Source organism: Marmota flaviventris, chromosome 1, assembly GCF_047511675.1.
Source record: "Marmota flaviventris isolate mMarFla1 chromosome 1, mMarFla1.hap1, whole genome shotgun sequence".
Taxonomy (NCBI): Eukaryota; Metazoa; Chordata; class Mammalia; order Rodentia; family Sciuridae; genus Marmota; species Marmota flaviventris.
In genome coordinates, this window is record NC_092498.1 from 60,380,183 (window position 1) to 60,399,942 (window position 19,760).

Genomic DNA, 19,760 nt, shown 5'->3' on the forward strand with positions numbered 1-19,760 from the left:
TTTTTTTTTTTTTAATGATGCAAACAGTTTATGTCCTCCCATACTGACAGATAAAAACACATACATTCTCTAAGCACAATGCTTATAGTCACAAATAACTTTCTGCTTAAAGACAATTTCAATTAATAACCACAATGGGAATTTAGTTATTTAATGCAACCACTAATCTAACATGTCACCAATAAAATCTAAGCAGATTTATCTCAAAACCAGGGTAATATTCATTGGACATGCATTAATAATCTATACAACTTAACATTACACTAGAAAAGGAATTTATAATTTTTGGTGGTTTTCAAATTTCATGGCACAATTTACCAAAATAAACTGTAAAAACAGATTTCAAATATATTCACTAAAATGGTAAAAATTGAATAAGCCTTTAAATTTTTATACTCAAGATTTAAAACATCAAGCTGGCCCCAATCTGTCAAAATTGACAGATAAATATTTACAACGACTAGACAGACTTTAGTTACAGCAGTATTGGAGGTCTACTACCTCCTTTCAAAACCCTTTGAGGTTAATTTCTCAGTGCAAACATGTCTTTGTAAATACTGTGGATAGTATAAAATTTAAAACATACTTACAATCAGGACAAGGATGAAAAATAACACGTAAGTCAGTCTTTTTTGTGACCTGTTAACATAAAGCCTTCTGGCTCCCAGTCAACACTGTCCCTTAATATAAAACTAGTAAGAGTAGAATGACTTCATCCTGTAGTGGCTGACATTCTTCTACAGAATTACGTTTCACTATTTATTAAAGCAGGACTTGAGCTCCATTAATCTGCTTCTACAGAGTATAATTAGCAGAGTACCAATTTTATACACTGGTATAGCAACTCAAAATGCTAAGCACACTTTTCAAACAGAAGCAAACCTATTTTTTTTTTCCATGTACCACATTGTTCTCAAAACTTACATGGCTACCAATAAGAAAAGAATTAGGGAAGCTTTGAAAATATCTTGTACTTTTCATCAAGGCTAAAGTACAAAATCTCTCCATATTTTTTGATATTTTAATAGGGAAAAACCATAAAACATACAATAAGGAACTAAAGTGTTAGTAGGAACTAATACAAAAAGCTTAAGTTGAGGACTACGAATTACTATCAATTTAATTTTTCTTTTTTCAGTGAAATATGTCAATGCCCCATGTGCTCATAGAACTTAAGATTTTGATTCTCTTCCCCATGACCAGAATATCTAAACTTACAGGAAGTAACAAAAAAAAAAAAAAGGCAAAAAAATAACATTGCATGACAATAGAAATCAAGTTCATAAAGAACCTCTTTTAAAAATGAAATGTTATGGAAGAAAATACCATGAAAATAATAATCCTATGAGAATTGTTTTTAAGCACAGTAAGTTTGAGCCTCAGTCTTCATGAAGATACTACAGTTTATATAGAAAACAATAAATATACAAGACTCTAAAGAAAAAAAGTCAGAATACATATTAACAATCTATAGGCCTAAAAAACTTTGAGGGGAGAGGGGAAAAGGATGGCCAACTGAATCTTCACTTAAGAATACAGAACTATGATAAATTCCTAGGTCAAAGATGCTCCCAATGGAACTACTCTGTGAAAGCACACAACTTAGATATATTCCTCAAAGGAAAGCAAAAGTAATGCATAACTATAATCCCTTCCAAAAGTAAATCTTATATTAAGGGGAAATGATTCTAAAAGTGTAAACAAGTCTGGCTCAGAAAGAAAAAATTGAACAGCATATCCAAGATCTTCTTCATAAAAGTAATGATGGTACATCTTTAATGTTAAAGAAACAGGCTATAAAAAAGTTCAGTCTCAGAATTGGTTTTTAAAAGCTCATTTGTGCTCCTTGGTGGGTGTGTAATAAAGTTCCCTGGGTTTATTCACTTTCCAGTACTTCTCACTGACCAATTCCAAAGAAAAAGAGCCATTTAATATAGTGAACTGGCCACTTGCTGTTGCTATATAAATGGTATACTGCTTCTCACTGGCTGTATCAAGGTTCATCTGGTTTGATTCTCCCTTGCTTCAAAGTTCTTGTAAAGCTAATCTCACAGCCAGATACTTGGATAAGTGATCAACAGTAGCATTACCTGAAATCTTTATATATCTTGTCTGTGCACTGTCATCTTTTTCCATAAGTGTGGGATGAGGCCTGAATACTAATTCAGTTTCACTAGCACCATCCATTACTGGATCAGTTGCCTCTGTTGCATTGTTATTATCAAGTTCAAGCCCAGAATCATCATGTTTTGTTCCATTTGTTACTAGGACCTGCTTCCTGATTGCTATGTGTGAATGCATTACTACAATGTGAACTGTCACTGTCACCATTATCTTCTGCTCCACTGCCATTTTCAATCTGTTATTTCTTGCTTCACTGTAATCTGTTTATGGCCGGTATCTTTAGTCCTTCCTCAATGCTGTGACTGAGTACCTGTTGATTATTGTGCTTGTTGATTCTGGCTAATACTCTCTCTTGATGAGCTCCGTACTTATCATGACTTGGATAAATTTTGCTGATGAGTGCATCAAAGTTTGGTCTGGCCTTAGTGATCTTTTGGAAACTAGCTTTTTCCAACAAGTAGGAGATTATTTTTTGCCACTTCTAAGGGCAGTGATAATACAATCTGTACAAAAACGATGCAAACACTCCTTTGTAGTCATGGCATTCTTCAACATATCCAAACAAATTGGGCACATAATTCACTGTGTAGACTTCTAGGTGAAACCACAATTTTCAAGCCATCTGTTATTGCCTCCTGAGGTGTTTGTTGTAATTCATATAAACTGAGTTCCCTTGTTTTGTTTAATGGTTGAGTTCCATTTGCACAGCCTGAGACATTGCTTTGCAGGAGAGTCCATGTTTTTCACTTGGCGGTTAAAATTTCATGGCTCCTACCCCAGCTGGGGCTCCGCTGGTCGGGGCCAGAGCGAGACTCAGGTATTAGCCGCTGCGCACAATATTGAAGTTCAGTCTTATTTATTTATAAAATACTGCTTTGCCAGATTTTAAGAATTAAATGAGATACTGTATTTAAAGCTCTTGAAACAGTGCCAAGTTTATAAGACTTGCTAAAAAAAAAAAAAAGCCCTTGTAATTATTTGGTACTTGTCAGTTTTTTATTTTTATTTTTTTAAGACAGTTTCCAAATAGAGGTAAGGAAAACCAGAAAAATGGCAGACAATGAAACTGAACCTTGAAACAATAGGATGTTAAGTAGTTATAAGGTAGAGTTGAATAAAGAATCATTGCAACTCCATACAAAAGAAGGGAAAATAGGGGCTGGTATTGTAGCTCAATGGTAGAGCGCTTGCCTTGCATGCATGAGGTCCTGGGTTTGATCCTCAGCACTGCATAAAAATAAATAAATAAATAAATAAATAAATAAAAATAAAGATATTGTGTCCATCTACAACTAAAATATATATAAATGTATATACAGATAATATATATAAACAAATTCATATTATATATTAAATGTATTATATATGAATTATATATAATATTATATTTTAACTACAAATTCATATAATATATATTTTATTTATAATACTATATATTTTATATATTATATATAATATATAAAATATAAATACATATATATATAAATATGTGTGTGTGTACACATATATATATATGGAAAATAGTTTTACTGTCTCAAATTTCTTTTTGGAAGAAAGTATGTGAAACTTATTAAACTGGTAGAGTGAATAGAATTTGTTATTCTAAATGACAATTAAAAATCATTAAAATTTGGTCTTAGTGCTATGAATTAAAGTATATAGGGAAAAAGGACTTGTTTTCTCAAACCTCTTAACTTCTTATTTAGTCCTAAAATTCTTTACAAGAGGCAAGACATTAATTTTATAAAACTTGCAAGAAATCCTTGAAAGATAGAGCAAGCTAATATAACTGCACACAGTTTCTAAGTGTTCATTCTATGTCTCCTGTTGCCATCTCTATTTTTTGGATGCTGAATCTATGAATGTATCATTTGTTGAAAAACAGACATCTTTTTTTTTTTTTTCCTTTTCTATTCCCTGTCCTACTGAGTGATTCTTACAGTGTCCAAACCAAGAATCATGGATGTCCGATTTTCTCCTCATGACTAATTAATCACTGCATTTGATCATTTTTCTAATTATCTATCTTTCAATCATGCCCTATCCCAATACCCACAATTAAACCAATGCAAAACCCCTTTACTTAGTTTAGGTCCTCATCATTCTCCCCAAATTATCCTTAATTTCCGTTGAATTTGCCTCATATTATTTAATTCTTCACATAGCTTCCTTTCAGAATGATGTTGCTGAAATACTAACATAATCATATAAAAATTATATCCGTAGTGCTTTCGCATGGCAGGTAAGTATTCTTCCCTCCGTGTATTTTAGGCTTTGGACAATGCTAAGTGATTTACATATTTAGGCCTGGAGTTTTCTTTGTAGCAAGGATATTAACTACAAATTCATTTTTTTTAACTAGACAAAGCACTATTCAATTTATTTGTTCTTGAGTATCATAGATTTTTATCTTTGACGACATTTGTTCATTTAATGTAAATTGTTAGGTTTATTGACATAAAATTGTTCATAATATTCTCTTACTATCTTTTTTTTTTTTTAAAGAATTTTTTTAATATTTATTTTTCAGTTTTCGGCGGACACAACATCTTTGTTTGTGTGTGTTGCTGAGGATAGAAGCCTGGCCGCATGCATGCCAGGCGAGCGCGCTACCGCTTGAGCCACATCCCCGACCCCTCTTACTATCTTTTTAGTGTCTACAATCTGTAGTGATATCCCTACTCTCATGTCTGATTTTAATTTGTGACTTTTCTATTTCTCTCTCTCTCTTGCTCTTTTTTTTTTTTTTACCTGTTTGGTCTGGCTGGAGGTTTATCTGTTTTATTGTTCTTCTCAAAAACCAGATTTTAGTCTTAATTTTTCAGTTCTTAATTTCTCTGGTTTCTTATTTCCCTTCTGCTGTTTACTTTGTATTTTATTTGCCCTTGATTTACTAATATCTTAAAATGGAAACTTAGCTAATTAGTTTGGAAGATTCATTATCCTCTAAAATAGGTATTCAATGCTATAAAATTCCCTCTAAATAGTGTTTTCACTGCATCCCACAAATTTGATTATATTTTCATTTTTATTGAAGTTTAAAGTCTTCACTGATTTCCTTGACCCCTTCAGTTATTTAAATTATGTATATGAGTTTTGAAATATTTGGGGATTTTTTTCAGTTATCAATTTCTAATGGATTTTATTGTGGCCAAAAATATATATTGTATAACTTGAATCCTTTTTAATTTATTGAGTCAATGATCTGTTGTTTTTAATGTTTCATGTGCACTTGAAAAGAATGTTTGGTGGGTGTTCTATAAATGTCAGTGAAGTCAGGTTGATTAATAACATTGTGCAAGTCTTTTATGTCCTTGCTGATTTTCTGTCTACTTGTTCTGTCAGTTTTTGTGAGAAGTGTGTTGAAATCTCTGTAATTGTGGACTTGCTGATTTCTCCTTGAAGTTCTACCATCATGTTCTCAAGATTCTCAAGATTCTGTCTTTTTGTTTATATTTAAGGACAGCATATTGTTGGATCTTGCTTTATTAAATCCAGTTTCCCAATCTCTGCCTTTTAATTTAGGCCATTTACATTTAATGTGATTATTCATATTGTTGGGCTTAAAACTATCATCTTACTTTTGTGCCATCTGTACATTTTGCCTTCTTTCAAATTGAGTATTTTTTAATCACACCATTTTATGTTCTTTTTTTTGTCTTATTATCTTTAGCTTTTTTTTTGTTTGCAATAGCTAGTATACATTTTTAACTTATCACATTCTATTTTTTAAAGATTTTTTTAAAGATGGACACAATATCTTTATTTATTTTTATGTGGTACTAAGGATTGACCCAGTGCCTCACATGTGTGAGGCAAGCACTCTACCACCGAGCTATAACCCCAGCCCCTTATCACAGTCTATTTTTGTATAAAAAAGACTTTATATAAGAAGTATAACACTATTATTTCTTCTCTCTCAAACTTTGTGCTTTGGTCATATGTTTTAGTTCTTTACATGTTATAAACCTCCCAGTATAATGTCAATTTTTAAAGCTTCAAATATTTCTCTTTTGAAGAGATTTAAAAACAATATACCATTTTCAAAGATCTTCATTCCTTTGAGTATAGGTGTAGATATAGATTTACTTCTTGTGTCATTTTTCTTCTGTGTGAAGGAAACATTTTAACATGTATTATGGTGCTTATCTGCTTCTGATAAATTTCATCAGCTTTCATATATCTGAAAAAAATTTTTAAATTTTATTTTTGAAATATATTTTTGCTGGGATAGAATCATAGGATGACAAATTTATCTTTTACCACTGATCTTAAGCACTTTTATTATATTGTGCTTTGGAGGGGTTTATTATGCTTGAGGTTTATTAAATGTCTTAGGTCTCTGGATTTACTTTTACATCAGTTCTAGGAAAATTGTGGCCATTGTTTATTCAAATAGTTTTTCTGTCTTTCTTCTCTTATTCCGGTATTCCAGTTACACTTATATTAGGCCACATGATAACCAACAGCTAACCAGTGATAACCCACAGCCCACAGCTAACCAATGCTCTGTTGTTGCCTTTTTTTTTTTTAAAGTCTTTTTTTCTCTTTCCTGTTTTCATTTTGTATAATATTTATTGCTGTCTTCAAGTTGACTAACCTTTTCTTGCCAGTTTCTTAATCTGCTGTTAATCTTATCTACTATATTTTATCAGATATTGAATTTTTCATCTGTCCAAGTGCAGTTTGCATATTTTTTTTTCATTTATTTTGTTTATTTACTTTATGTGGTGCTGAGGATCGATCCCAGGGCCTCACATGTGCTAGGCAAGTGCTCTACTGCTGAGCCACAACCCCAGTCCCCAGTTTGCATCTTTTTATCTTCCATGCCTCTTTTTAACATTCTTATGCTTTTGTGTATTTTCTCAAATATTTCCTAAATTTTTTTTTGTTCTTTTTAGAACATAATAGTTTAAAAAATTTTGGTAAAAACATATAACTTGGAATTTATTATTTAAGTGTACAGTTCAGTGGTGGTAAGTATATTCACAATTGTTATGAAACAGCTCTCCATGGCTTTTTCATCTTGCAAATATGGGATTCTGTATCCATTAAACAATAACTTCTTCCCAGGCAACCACATTTCAACTTTATGTCTCTGTGACTTTTTCTGTTCTAGGCACATCATGTAGGAATCATACTGTATTTGTCTTTTTATACTGACTTATTTAATTTGGCATCATGTTCTCAAGATTCATCCATATTGTACTATCTGACAGTATTTCCCTTTTTTTAAAGGCCAAATACTATTTTGTTGTATGTTCAAATTACATATGATTTTTCCATTTGTCCACTGATGAACATTTAAGTTGCTTCTATCCCTTAATTATTATAAGTAGTGCTGCTTTGAATGTGGGTGTGAAAATATCTCTTTGAGACTTTGCTTTTAATTCTCTTGGATATACTTTTAGAAATGTAATTGTTAGATCATATGGTAGTTCCATTTTTAGTTTTTTGAGAAACTTCCATACTGTTTTCCAAACTGGTTATTCTGTTTTATAGTTCTAGCAATAATGCATAAAGGTTTCAATTTCCTCACCATTATTTCTTATTTTCTGTTTTTATTTTTAAACTGATAGTTCATTGTGATTTTAATTAGTATTCTTGGTAATTAGGGATGTTGAACATCTTTTCATATGCTTATTGGCCATTTGTATATTATCTTTGGAGAAAAGTCTGTTCAAATCCTTGCCCCTTTAAAAATAAGGTTATTTGGGGCTGGGGTTATAGCTCAGCGGAAGAGCGCTTGCCTCACACATGGGATGCACTGCGTTCGATCCTTAGCACCACATAAAAATAAATAAATAAAGATATTGTGTCTTTCTTAAAAAAAGTCTTTAAGAAAATAAGGTTATTTGATTTTTTTCTTGTTGAATTGTAGGAATTTATTATATATTTTGGCTATTAACCCCTTACCAAACATATTTTTGGCAAATATTTTCTCCCATTCTGTAGGTCCTTTTTATTCTATTCTGTTGGGTCCATTGAGGCACGACAGTTAAAATTTGATGTAATCCATTTGTCAGTTTGTACTTTTGTTGCCTTGTACAAAAATGAATAAATCATTGCCAAGTCAGTGTAATAAAACTTTGCCTTTGTATTTTCTTCTAGGAGTTTTGTAATGTTAGATCTTATGTTTATGTCTTTAATCTATTTTGAGCTAATTTTTGTGTATGGTGTAAAATAAAGGTCCTCCTTCATTCTTTTGCATGTGAATATCCAGTTTCCCAGCACCCATTTGTGGCAGAGAACGTTCTTTCTCCATTGAGTAGTCTTGGTACCCTTGTTGAGGATCATTTGACATATACACAAGGGTATATTTCTAGGATTTATATTCTATTTCATTTGTCTGTTTTCTTTATGTCAGTACCACACTGTTTTGATTGCTGTAGCTTTATAAATATCTTTTGAAATCAGGAAGTTTGAGTCCTCTAAATTTATATCTTTTCAGAATCATTTGGTTTTATTTTGGGCCTCTTAAGAGTCCTTATGAATTTTAATATGGCTTTTTCTATTTTTGCAAAAAATGCCATTGGGAGTTTGATAGACATTGCATTGAATCTGTAGATTACTTTGGGGACTATATGGATATCTTAACAATAATAAGTCTTTTAATTCATGAACATGGGATTTCTTGCCATTTATTTGAGACTTTGAATTTCTTCTAACAATGTTTTGTGTATAACAGGTGTTTTAATTCTTTATTTACAAATTTTATCATCTTTGTTATTTCTGGGTCATTACTGTTTTCTCCTTAGAGGTTGTATTTTCCTATTTCTTTACATGCCTGGATAATTTTTGCTTAGATGCCAGAAATTGTATGTTTTAAATTGGAGCTGGATTTTCTTTGTATTCTTTTAAATATTTTTGAGCTGTGTTCAGGGACACAGTTAAATAATTTGAAACAGTTTAATCTTCAAGGTTTGCTTGATAAACATTGTTAGGTGAGATCTGAGCATCCTTTAGTATAAGGCTAATTTGGCCCTACTACTGAAAAATATCATTTTAAATATCTAGATGTTATGTGTTATTATAGTTTCTGTGTTTTAACTGTGAATTTTCACCACCCCTATATGAGCTTTTGTAATTTTTGTTCTGCCTACTTCTTCCTGGTGATTTTTTACCCCTGACTTCATGCTAGTTTTCCTACCCATACTTGCTGGTCAGGACTCAGCTGAAGAAGGGGGAATCCTTTGCAGAATTCTGAACTTTTCTTTGCAGCTCTCTTTCTGGTACTTTGCCCGGGAACTTCAGCTACCTTAGTGCCTTGAATTCTCAAATCTGTCTTCTCAGTTTGGGAAGACTTGCATGCTTCCTCCTCCTAGCACTGATCCTAGAAACTCTTTTAGACAGCATCCTTGGACAATCATAGGGCTGACTTTTTTGTTTCCACTCTTTTAGGGATCACTGTTCTGGCTATTGTTCTGCCTGAAAAATGTTTCACATATATTGTCCATTTTTTTAGTTTTGTAAGGTAGGAATATTAATTTGGTTTCAATTATTCTGTCATGCCTAAATAGTAGAATTCTTTTATATTGAATTTTAAAGCAATAATCTAAATTAAAAATATTAGAAACATAATTTTTACCATAATTACAATTAAATTCCCCCCGCCTTTTTTTTTTTTTTTTTGGTACTAGGATTGAACCCAGGGACACTTTACCATTGAGCTAAGTCTCCAGCCCTTTTTATTTTTTTATTTTGAGACGGGTTCTCACCAAGTTGTTTACAGCCTCCCTAAATTGTTGAGGCTCGCTTCGAACTTGCAATTCTCTTGCCTCAGTCTCCTGAGTCGCTGGGATTACTGGCATGTGCCACTATGCCTTGGTAAATCCCTTGGTTTTAGAGTGCATTAGTATGGCATGCCTGGAACCAGAGCTTTGATTGATTGAATATGTTTTTGGTTATCTTCACCATTCCTGTTTCACTTGAAACAAATGTAGGCAAATATGATGAGTTACAATGTAAGCAGCTAATTTCTTTTTCTTGTTTTATAAACCCAGTTCTTACTGACAGTATGTGTATAAAATATGTCTAGATAATTTCCAAGGAAGACTAATGAATAATGTTTATTTCCCTAAGGGTATAATAATTCACTTATTGTCATTAGAAAATATTTGTAACACTGCCTGAAAAAACTACTTGACTGGAAAATAATCTTTCATGTTTTGGTTGTTCAATTTAACTTAACCTTGGGAATAAGAGATATTAAGGACTGTTAAAAGTCTTTGTGAGCAAAATGGGCTTATCTATATTCTCATTATAGGTAACTGGAATGACCTTTAGCTTTTCTTCTGATGGAGATGGATGGATTATGTGAAATGGTAAAATTAAACCCCAAGGCTAATTTTCTTGTGCCAGTCCTATACTTCTACTGCAAACACTAAATGAAAAAATTAACTTAATTATAAGAGGAAGGCTTTGTGTATATTATTTTGACAGTTTGCATTTAGACAATTAACATGAAAAAGGAGGTATTTTAAAACTGAATCAAAGTTTATCATAATTATTTTTTCTTTGAATGTGATTTCAGACTAAAAACCAAGTTGCAAGAATAATACAAAGAATTTCTGTAAACCCTTTGCCCAGATTACTCAAATATTAACATTTAACCATATTTACTTTATCCTTCTCTCTTTACACACCTCCCTCTCTGTCTCTCTCCTGCCCTCCCCCTCTCCCTCTCCCTCTGTCTCAGTCAGTTGAGTTATAATATTCCCTTACCTTTAATAGCTTAAGTTTTTATTTCCATAAAACAGGATCATTGTTGTTACTAATTTCTAGTTTTATTGCATTGGAATTATAAAAGATAATTGATATGATTTCAGTTTTTAAAAATCTTTTGAGACTTGTTTTGTCGTCTATCATTTAATCTATTCTGGAGAATGTTCTTTATGCTTTTGAGAAAAATGTGTATTTGGCAATGGTTTGGTGGAATGTTCTGTAGATATTTGTTAGTTTGGTTTAGGGTACAATTTAACTCAGCTGTTTCTTTGTTGATTTTCTGCCTGGATGATCTGTCCATTGCTGAAAGTGTAGTGTTAAGGTTCCCAACTGTTATTGTATTGGAGTTTTTCTCTTTAGGTCTTTTAATATATATTTTAAAATTTATTTGGGTGCTCATATATTGGGTACATATATATTTAGAATTATTTCTTGCTAAATTGACCCCATTATCATTATATAATGACCTTTTTTGTCTGTCTTTAGGGCTTTCATTTGGATTCCATTTGCATGAAATATCCTATTCCATTTCTTCACTTTCAGTCTATGTGGGTCTTTAGAGGTGAATTTCTTGTAAGTAACATATATTTGAGTCTTGTTTTTTAATCTGTGTCATTTATTTCTTTATTTTATGATGCTGTGGATTGAACTCAGGACATGACACATACTAGGCAAGTGCTATACCACTAAACTACAACTTCACTCCACACTTTTATGTCTTTTAATTGGAGAATTTAATGCATATAATTCAAGGTAGTTATTGATAGGTTAGGTCTTACTACAGCCATTATGGAACTTGTTTTCTAGTTTATTGTAGTGCCTTCCTTTCTTTTTCTTTTGCAGTCTCCTTTGTATTTACATGATTTGCTCTAGTAGTATGTATTGATACAAGCTATTTTGAAATGATAGCAAGTTAATATGATCATAAAATTAAGAACAAATAGAAGAACAAGAGAAATTATACTATAAGAAAATTCTACACTTGTACTCTAAATTTTTGTTTTCTTGTAATAAAATCTTTCCCTTAATATGTATGTATGCACATATATAGTACACTTTGAATTTCATAGATCCCATTTTGCATTTTTCTGTATTGTCCATTTTTAGCATATTAATGTAATTATTCTCAATTGTTTTGTTAGTCTTCATGCTAAAATAGTAATGGTTCATGTACCATGCTTATTGAGCATTCTGAATTTGTTTATATAATTATTCTTAACAATGAGTTTTATATCTAAGATCATACTCCTACATAAATGCAGTAGAAACATGAAAATCAGGAAATTAACACTAATATAATACTATTTCGAATCTATAGATATTCACATTTCACCATCCTTCATAGCAAAAGAAAATCCAGGATCACATACTGCATTTAGTTATGTCTCTCTATTTTCCTTTTGTAACAGTTCTTGAACCTATATTTATATTTCACGATATTGACATTTTTTTAAGTGCTGAGGCCAGTTTTTTTGTGTAACATCCTTCAATATGAGTTTGATTTTTTTTTCCTCCCTCATGATTAGATACAGGTTGTGTACTTTTGGCAGAAACACCTCAGATATGTTACTTTATACTGCCTTATATTAGGAAGCAAATGCTGTAATTTCTCCTTTTACTGGTAATGATAGAGAAACTTGGTAGATATTTCCTTGTGATAACTTCACTATTTTACTCTTTGTAAAGTAAAACTTTTTACTAAGTACTTAGTGGAGAGGTACTTTTGAGTTTATGTAAATATCCTGTTACTCTCAAATTTACCCATTAGTTTTAATATCCATTGATGGTTGTGTATTGTGTGAATTGGTTATCTCGAAATGGTTGCTAAATGATGTGTTTTTTTTTTCAGTTCTCTTAATATTTTCTATTTATTAGATGGCTTCTTGTAATGAAGAAAACCTTCCCTTTAGTATGTATATATTTATTTATTCATATCAATATGCAGTGATAGATTAATATTTTAAACTTTTGCCAATGTTCCTATAATTCTTTGAGCATTTTCTTACTTTCTGACCTAAAACCTGTACTGTCTCTTCTCTAGCCCTGTAATCAGACATTTCTTTAAGGAGTGTGGATTCCTTTTACTATGGAATAGTTCTAGAGATCTGGTTGCTAGGTGTGTTTATTGCTAGTGAAGAGTCATTGCTTCTAGGCCCTCTCAGTGAACATAGTTAAGAGTGTGTGTGTGTGTGTGTGTGTGTTTTGGTACTGGGGATTCAACCCAGGGGCACTCATTCACTGAATCACATTCCCAGCCCTTTTTATATTTTATTTTGAGACGGGATCTTGCTAAGTTGCTTAGGGCCTTGCTAAGTTGATGAGATCCTCTTGCCTCAGCCTTCAGAGCTTCTGGGATTATAGGCGTATGCCATTGTGGCCAGCTAAATGTGTATGTTTAAGTATATATGTGGGGGATATATGTAACATATCTTAATTTTCAGAAAGGGTTATTTATTTAACTGGCATCATGGCTACCAAAAATAAAGTGAATATAGTCTTTGGCTATATGACCAACTAGTCATGTCTTTATTAAAAGAAGTTGTGGCATACACCTGGAATCCTAGCAGCTCAGGAAACTGAGGCAGAAGCATTGCAATCTTGAGGCCAGTCTCTGCAATTTAGTGACCTGTTTCAAAAAAAAGCAGGGGTTGAGTGGTAGAAGTGCCATTGGGTTTTTTTCACATGACTTGTTGGTCATTTGTATTATCTTCTTTTGAGAAATGTCTGTTCAGATCATTTGTCCATTTTAAAATTTGATGCGTTTTTTTTTTTTTTAAACTGTTTGAATTCCCTATATATTCTTGATATTCCTTGTTAGATGTATAATTCACAAATATTTTCTCCCATTCTGTAGGTTGTGTCTTCATTTTTTATTATTTACTCTAAAGAAGATTTTTTTTGTTTGTTTGATGGAGCCCCATTTATCGATTTTTGCTTTAGTGTCAATTTTTATGCTAGCACCATGCTATTTTGATTACTATAGCTTTGTAGTATGTTTTGAAATCAAGTATTATGATGCCTATAGTTCCCTCCCCCCCCCCCCAGGTGGTCAGTATTGCTTTGGGTTCTTTTGTGGTTTCAAACAAATTTTAGGAGTGTTTTTTTTCTATTCTGTGAATTATGTCATTTCCGTTTTGATAGGAGTTTCATTGAATCTAAGATCACTTTGAGCAGTGTGGACATTTTAACTGTATTAATTCTAGTAGTCCATGGGTCATCTGTCTGTCTGTCTGTTTGGTTCTTTCTTTCTCTTTCTTTCCTTTTTCAATTTCTTTCATCAGTGTTTTATAGTTTTTTTGGGGGGTGGGGTATTGAGGATTGAACCCAGGAGTGCTTAACCACTGAGCCATATCCCAAATCCCCTGTATTTTATTTAAAGAAAGGGTCTTGCTGAGTTGCTAAGTGTCTTGCTAAGTTGCTGAGACTGGCTTTGAAATTGCAGTCCTCCTTCCTCAGCCTCCTAAGCTGCTGGCATTACAGGTGTGCACCCCCATGCCTGACCTTATAGTTTTAATTGTAGTGTTCTTTTGCTTCTGTAGTTAAATTTATTCCTATTTTTAGTAGCTATTGTAAATGGGACTCCTTTCTTGATTTCTTTTTCTGCTAGTTCATTTGGTGTATCAGAATTACTCCTTTTTTTATATTAATCTTATATCCTACATCTTCACTGAATTGGTTTATCAGTTCTAGCTGAAAGCAGGAAACAGAATGAGGCAAGAGAACAAAAGAGCTTTCTCCAACTGAAAGTTCTGTTTAACACTTGTCCTTGTTTTGGAACCAGAACAAAGTCAACAAAGTTGTGACTATACCTACCTGTTAGAAATGTTAGAAAAGATTTATATTTGGGGCAATAATGTGCTATGTGTGTATGTGTGGGTGGATGCTGTTATTGAACCCAGGGTCACTACCACTGAGTTATATCCTGACCCTTTTTAATTTTGAGACAGATTATCTCCAAATTGCTCAGATTGGCCTTGAACTTGCAATTCTCTTGCCCTAACCTCTCAAATAGCTGATGTGCCAACATTTTTGACTGAAAAAGAGGAAGGTGGAATAGTGTGAGTTAATTAGCAGTCTGCCACGCCAACCAAGTTGCTAATCAGATACACAGGAAGAAAGCTGGAGTATGGCTCAGTGGTAGAAAGTTTGCCTCACATGTATGAGGCCCTGGGTTCGATCCCCAGCATCTCTCTTACCCACACACAAAGAAAAGAAAGACAGAAAAAAAGGGGAAAAAAACACAAAACAAGTTGATGTTTGTAACATGTAAGAGCTCAGGGAATGTAGCACTCCTGAGCCTTTCTTGACAAATATTACTTACCATAAGTAGTAGTAATGTTCTATATATCAAAGAAGCTAAAAGACAAGATTTGGAAAGTTTTTACCAAAAGGAAATGGTAAATGTTTGAGGAGATAGATATGCTTAACATGATTTGAACATGACACATGCGTACATGTATTGAAATATCACATGAAATCCCACAAATATGTATACTTTGTCAATTAAAAAAACTAAAAAAGAATGATGTTTAATGATTAAATCAAGTCAACCTCAAATAAATAAAGAATAAACAGTAATAATTTCAGGCTTAGTGAAGCCATTGTAAAATAATCAGTGGTGAAGGTCTGAGCTTGTAGCTCAGCGGTAGAATGCTTGCCTAGAATGTATGAGTCACTGGATTTGATCCTTAGTACCACATAAAAATAAATAAATAAAATAAAGGTATTGTGTCCATCTACAACTAAAAAAAATTATATTAAAAAAATCAGTACTGAGTCCCATTTAAATGTGGAAGAAAACTGAACAACTTTGAGAATGTTGATTGTAGAATTAAATCTCTCTTTTTTTGGTGCTGTGGATCGAACCCAGGGCCTCATGCATGCCAGGCAAATACTCTACCCATGAACCACATCCCCCCCCTGAGAATTAAATCTTAATACTACTAAGTGCTCAAGATTTATAAGCAATAATTAGGTCTTTGGAGGAAGTATAAACTTGTTTATTATGTCATTTTCATAGCAGGGAATCATTAGGCATAATAAAATGTTGAAATGTAGCAAAAAGTTGAAATCATTGTGGATTTATTAAAGAATGATTTTTAAAACCTTTATTTATTTTTAATTAGTTAGGGGTCTCACTGTTTTGCCCATTCTGGCCCTGAACTCCTTAATTCAAGCTTCCTAGGTAGCTGGGACTACAGGCATGTCCCTCCCCACCCAACTTTAAAGGATGAGTTTTGTCACTCTGTTTTTTTTTTTTTTTTTGTCACTCTGTTTTTTAATGCTAGAAAGATCTTTGAAGAGTTAAATACCTCTTGTGGTAAAACATCTAAAAGTTCCTGAGTTCTTTCAGTTTTTCTTTTCTTTTCTGTAGAGTTCATGGAAATTTTTTTTTTAATTTAATAAAAAGTATACGTGCTTATTTTAATAAATTAAAGCTATTTGAGTGAATGTAGAAAACCTGATTGTTTTTCTCTCCATTTTCCATTCTCACCCATCATTCCTCCCTTACCCCTTTAAAGATTTGCAGAGGAATATCCATCCAGTCTGTTCTCTGCTTAAAGAAGTTAATAAGGATTTGTGTGTTTATTTTATAAAAATATCATATTCTTCATTGTTCTGTACCTTTAAAAAACATCTCTTATACTCCTATTAGTTATTTTTTCCATTTGCTGGCAGTTCTGCATTAAGCACCTTTGTACAGGTATACCAAGAGTTAAATGCATTTCTCTAGTGTTAAGGATGAAAGATATAATCATTTAAAATTCTGATAGTTAATGTTAAGGTTCCCTTTTAAAAAGCTGTTCTAGGGCCTGGCATTGTGGCTCAGTGGCAGAGCACTTGCCTAGCATGTGTGAGGCACTGGGTTCAATCCTCAGCACCACATACAAATAAATGAGTAAAATAAAGATCCATCAATATAAAAAATAATAATAATAAAAAGCTGTACTAGTAGAAATAGTTCTTGGCATAAAGAAAAAACTAGCTCATAAATACTACTAATACTACTACACTATTATTACTTTTAAATAAAAGTGCACATTTTGGCTGATCATAGTGGTGCATGCCTATAATCCCAGTGGATTGGGAGGCTGAGGCAGGAGGATAGTTGAGTTCAAAGCCAGCCTCAGCAAAAGTGAGGTGTTAGGCAGCTCAGTGAGACCCTGTCTCTAAATAAACTATAAAAGAGGGCTGGGGATGTGGCTCAGTGATTGAATGTTCAATCCCTGGTATCCAAAACAAAAGAAATAAACAAAAAAAAAAAAAAAACCAAAACACCAAACCCCACATTTCTTCCATACTTAATAGCACTGGATTTAAAATTTTGCCAACCTTATGATAAAGACCTAATTATTTTTATTATATATGTCTTTGAATACTAGTGAAGCTGAGCTGTCAATGCCCCCCCCCCCTTCCATTTTTTAGGCTTTTAATGTCTTCCTTTGTGAATTGTCTGTTGTATATCCCTTTGCTAGTTTTCTATTAAGCTTATAATTTTCTTATTTATTTGTAGGAGTTTTTAAAATAATTTGGATAGCAATCCTTTGTTTTCAGTTGCAGGCCTTTTGCCCATTTGATTTGTCTTTCAACATTGTTTATAATATTTTTGAAAGAAGTACTACATTTTGATGTCGTCAGTTTTTAAAAATGTGTTAACTTTTATTTGCCTTCTTGCATTTCCTTCACTCTGCTGAAATCCTAAACTCTGTTTTGTTAAATTCAGTGATCTGTTAACTGCCTTTTCGGTCCTTGGTGAAAGTCTCTTCTCTGGGGTTGTGTAATATCAGGTGAGTTCACCTGCTTATTTTCTGTTCTTGGCCTCCCTTACATTACCTACCCTTCCTTTGAATAGTTGTGGACTTTCTTTCATAATACTTTTCTTAAGTGATATAATTCAGTCCTGTGCTTTTACTGAAGAGCTCTTTGAAGTGCAAAGATCTTAATTAAGTATCCAACTTGATCATTTTGAAAAATGCATATATATATCTAGGTAACCATCTCTGATTAAATATTGTCATTGTGTACATGGCTCCCAAATTCTTATCTCTATCCCTCTTTTCTATTACCTCTTTGACTTTCTAATTTTTTATGTTTCGTAGGTATGATTAGCTTAACATGTCTAAAACTAAAATCTTCATAATTGTTTTTTTTCTTCTTCTTGCTGTTGTTGTTTGTTTTGCTTTGTTATTTTTGGGCCTTCATTTGAGAAAATGGCTCAGGCCCCAAACCTAGATTCTTCTCTTCCTAATCCCTCCCCCAACCTGCCCCATCCCATTCTATTCTCAGATCTTGTTGATTTCACCCATAAATAAAACTAAAAAATATGCACTTGTTTCCATGTCTTTTGCTTGCCCCCAGAACCAACATATACTCACCTTCTGCATGGGATTATGATAGTCTGATCTGCTCTACATAGCAGTAGTCTTTTGGAAGTTAGATCATCACTTCTCTGCTTGGATCACTTTAATTACTTATAATTGTGTTTGTAATTATTTGAAGATAGCCTTTAGGCCTGAGCCTAAGCAACTCCATTTTTAAAACTCCAGTCTCATTAGGCACACCTAACAGAGCCCTCCAGTATGGCCTCAGATAAGTTATTTCCCTTCACCCTGATAAGCAGAGTGAAGCCTTTGGCAGGCTATCTTCTGATAAGAGGAAAAGGCTAGAAGATCTGGGTGGAGACCACCAGCCAGATGTTTCTGACCCCAGGGCAAATGATGTCAAGGAGAAATCTGGTGGTAGCTGATAAGGATTGAAAGGGGAGTCAAAAGCCCCAAAATTTAGTATAAATAATAGAGCTGATGAACAGGGATTCAGCCAGTGGATACAAGGATGTACTCGAGCTGGAGAGCCTGATGAGGATCTGGACTGAAATTCCATCACTTGTCATCGTTTTCCTGATCCTCTGCATGATCCTCACCACTCTCAAAACTCTACCTACTCATCTGGACCCTGGTGAGAGCTGCAACTTCTCCATAGGACCCTCCTGCAGAAAAAAAGCTAACTAAAACAATGACCAACCAGGAGACTAGACCTCATCATAAAGAATACTACTGAATGCCGGCTGGGGTTGTGGCTCAGTGGCAGAGCGCTTGCCTAGCATGTGTGAGGCCCTGGGTTTGATTCTCAGTACCACATAAAAATAAATAAATAAAATAAAGATATTGTGTCCAGCAACTAAAAAATAAATATTAAAAAAAGAATACTACTGAATAAAATTTGAATATTACTTTAACGATATTTAAAATTAAAATCACTTTAACGGTCGTCCACTCTACACCAGGAGAAGCCTGCCTTGGTTCTGGACCTGATCACCTCGGTCTGAGTGAGTGTGAATCTGCTGGACTTAAAGCCTAAGGCTTGAGACTTTTGATCTGACACTTGAACTTAGCTCACAGAGGGAATGTCTGTCATTAGCCTGTCATGATTAAGTGTGTTTGTAGTGCTTAGAATTGTTTGTTGTGAATTAATTAATCTAGAATTGTTTGCTGTGAATTGATTATGTCTATTGCAGTGCCTAGCATTAAGGATTGTCGTTTTCTTGATTAAGAACCTATAGAGTGAAATTGTATTGAGTGATTTGAGTGAATAAAGCATTGAAAAGGGCAGAAGCGCGTGGACATTATTTCTCCCACTCAACTGCATATGTTGCAATTTTGTCCCCTCGAGACAAATTACTTGCCATGATATTTGTGGCTCTCGCTTTCCTCTCAGACTTTGTCTTGAACCACCTTCCTCTGTATTCCAGAGTCTTTGTCTTTGCCCTTCCCTCTCATTTGAAAGTCCAACTCTCATCCTTCACACTTCTCTCTTTTTGTTCTTTCTCACTTAAAAATGCTATCCTCAATTCTTAATGTAGCTGGCTGTTTTCATCCTTCAGCTCTCAAATTATTTATCATCCCAGAGGGGAG

The 19,760-nt window shown here is 33.3% G+C and overlaps 1 protein-coding gene and 1 pseudogene across 2 annotated transcripts in view; one reads left to right on the forward strand and one right to left on the reverse strand.

Moving 5' to 3' along the window:
- Positions 1-19,760, forward strand: part of Phtf2 (putative homeodomain transcription factor 2) — a 138,508-nt gene that overhangs the window by 4,532 nt on the left and 114,216 nt on the right. The window lies entirely within an intron of this gene.
- Positions 1,834-18,739, reverse strand: LOC114085199 (E3 ubiquitin-protein ligase RING2 pseudogene; annotated as a pseudogene).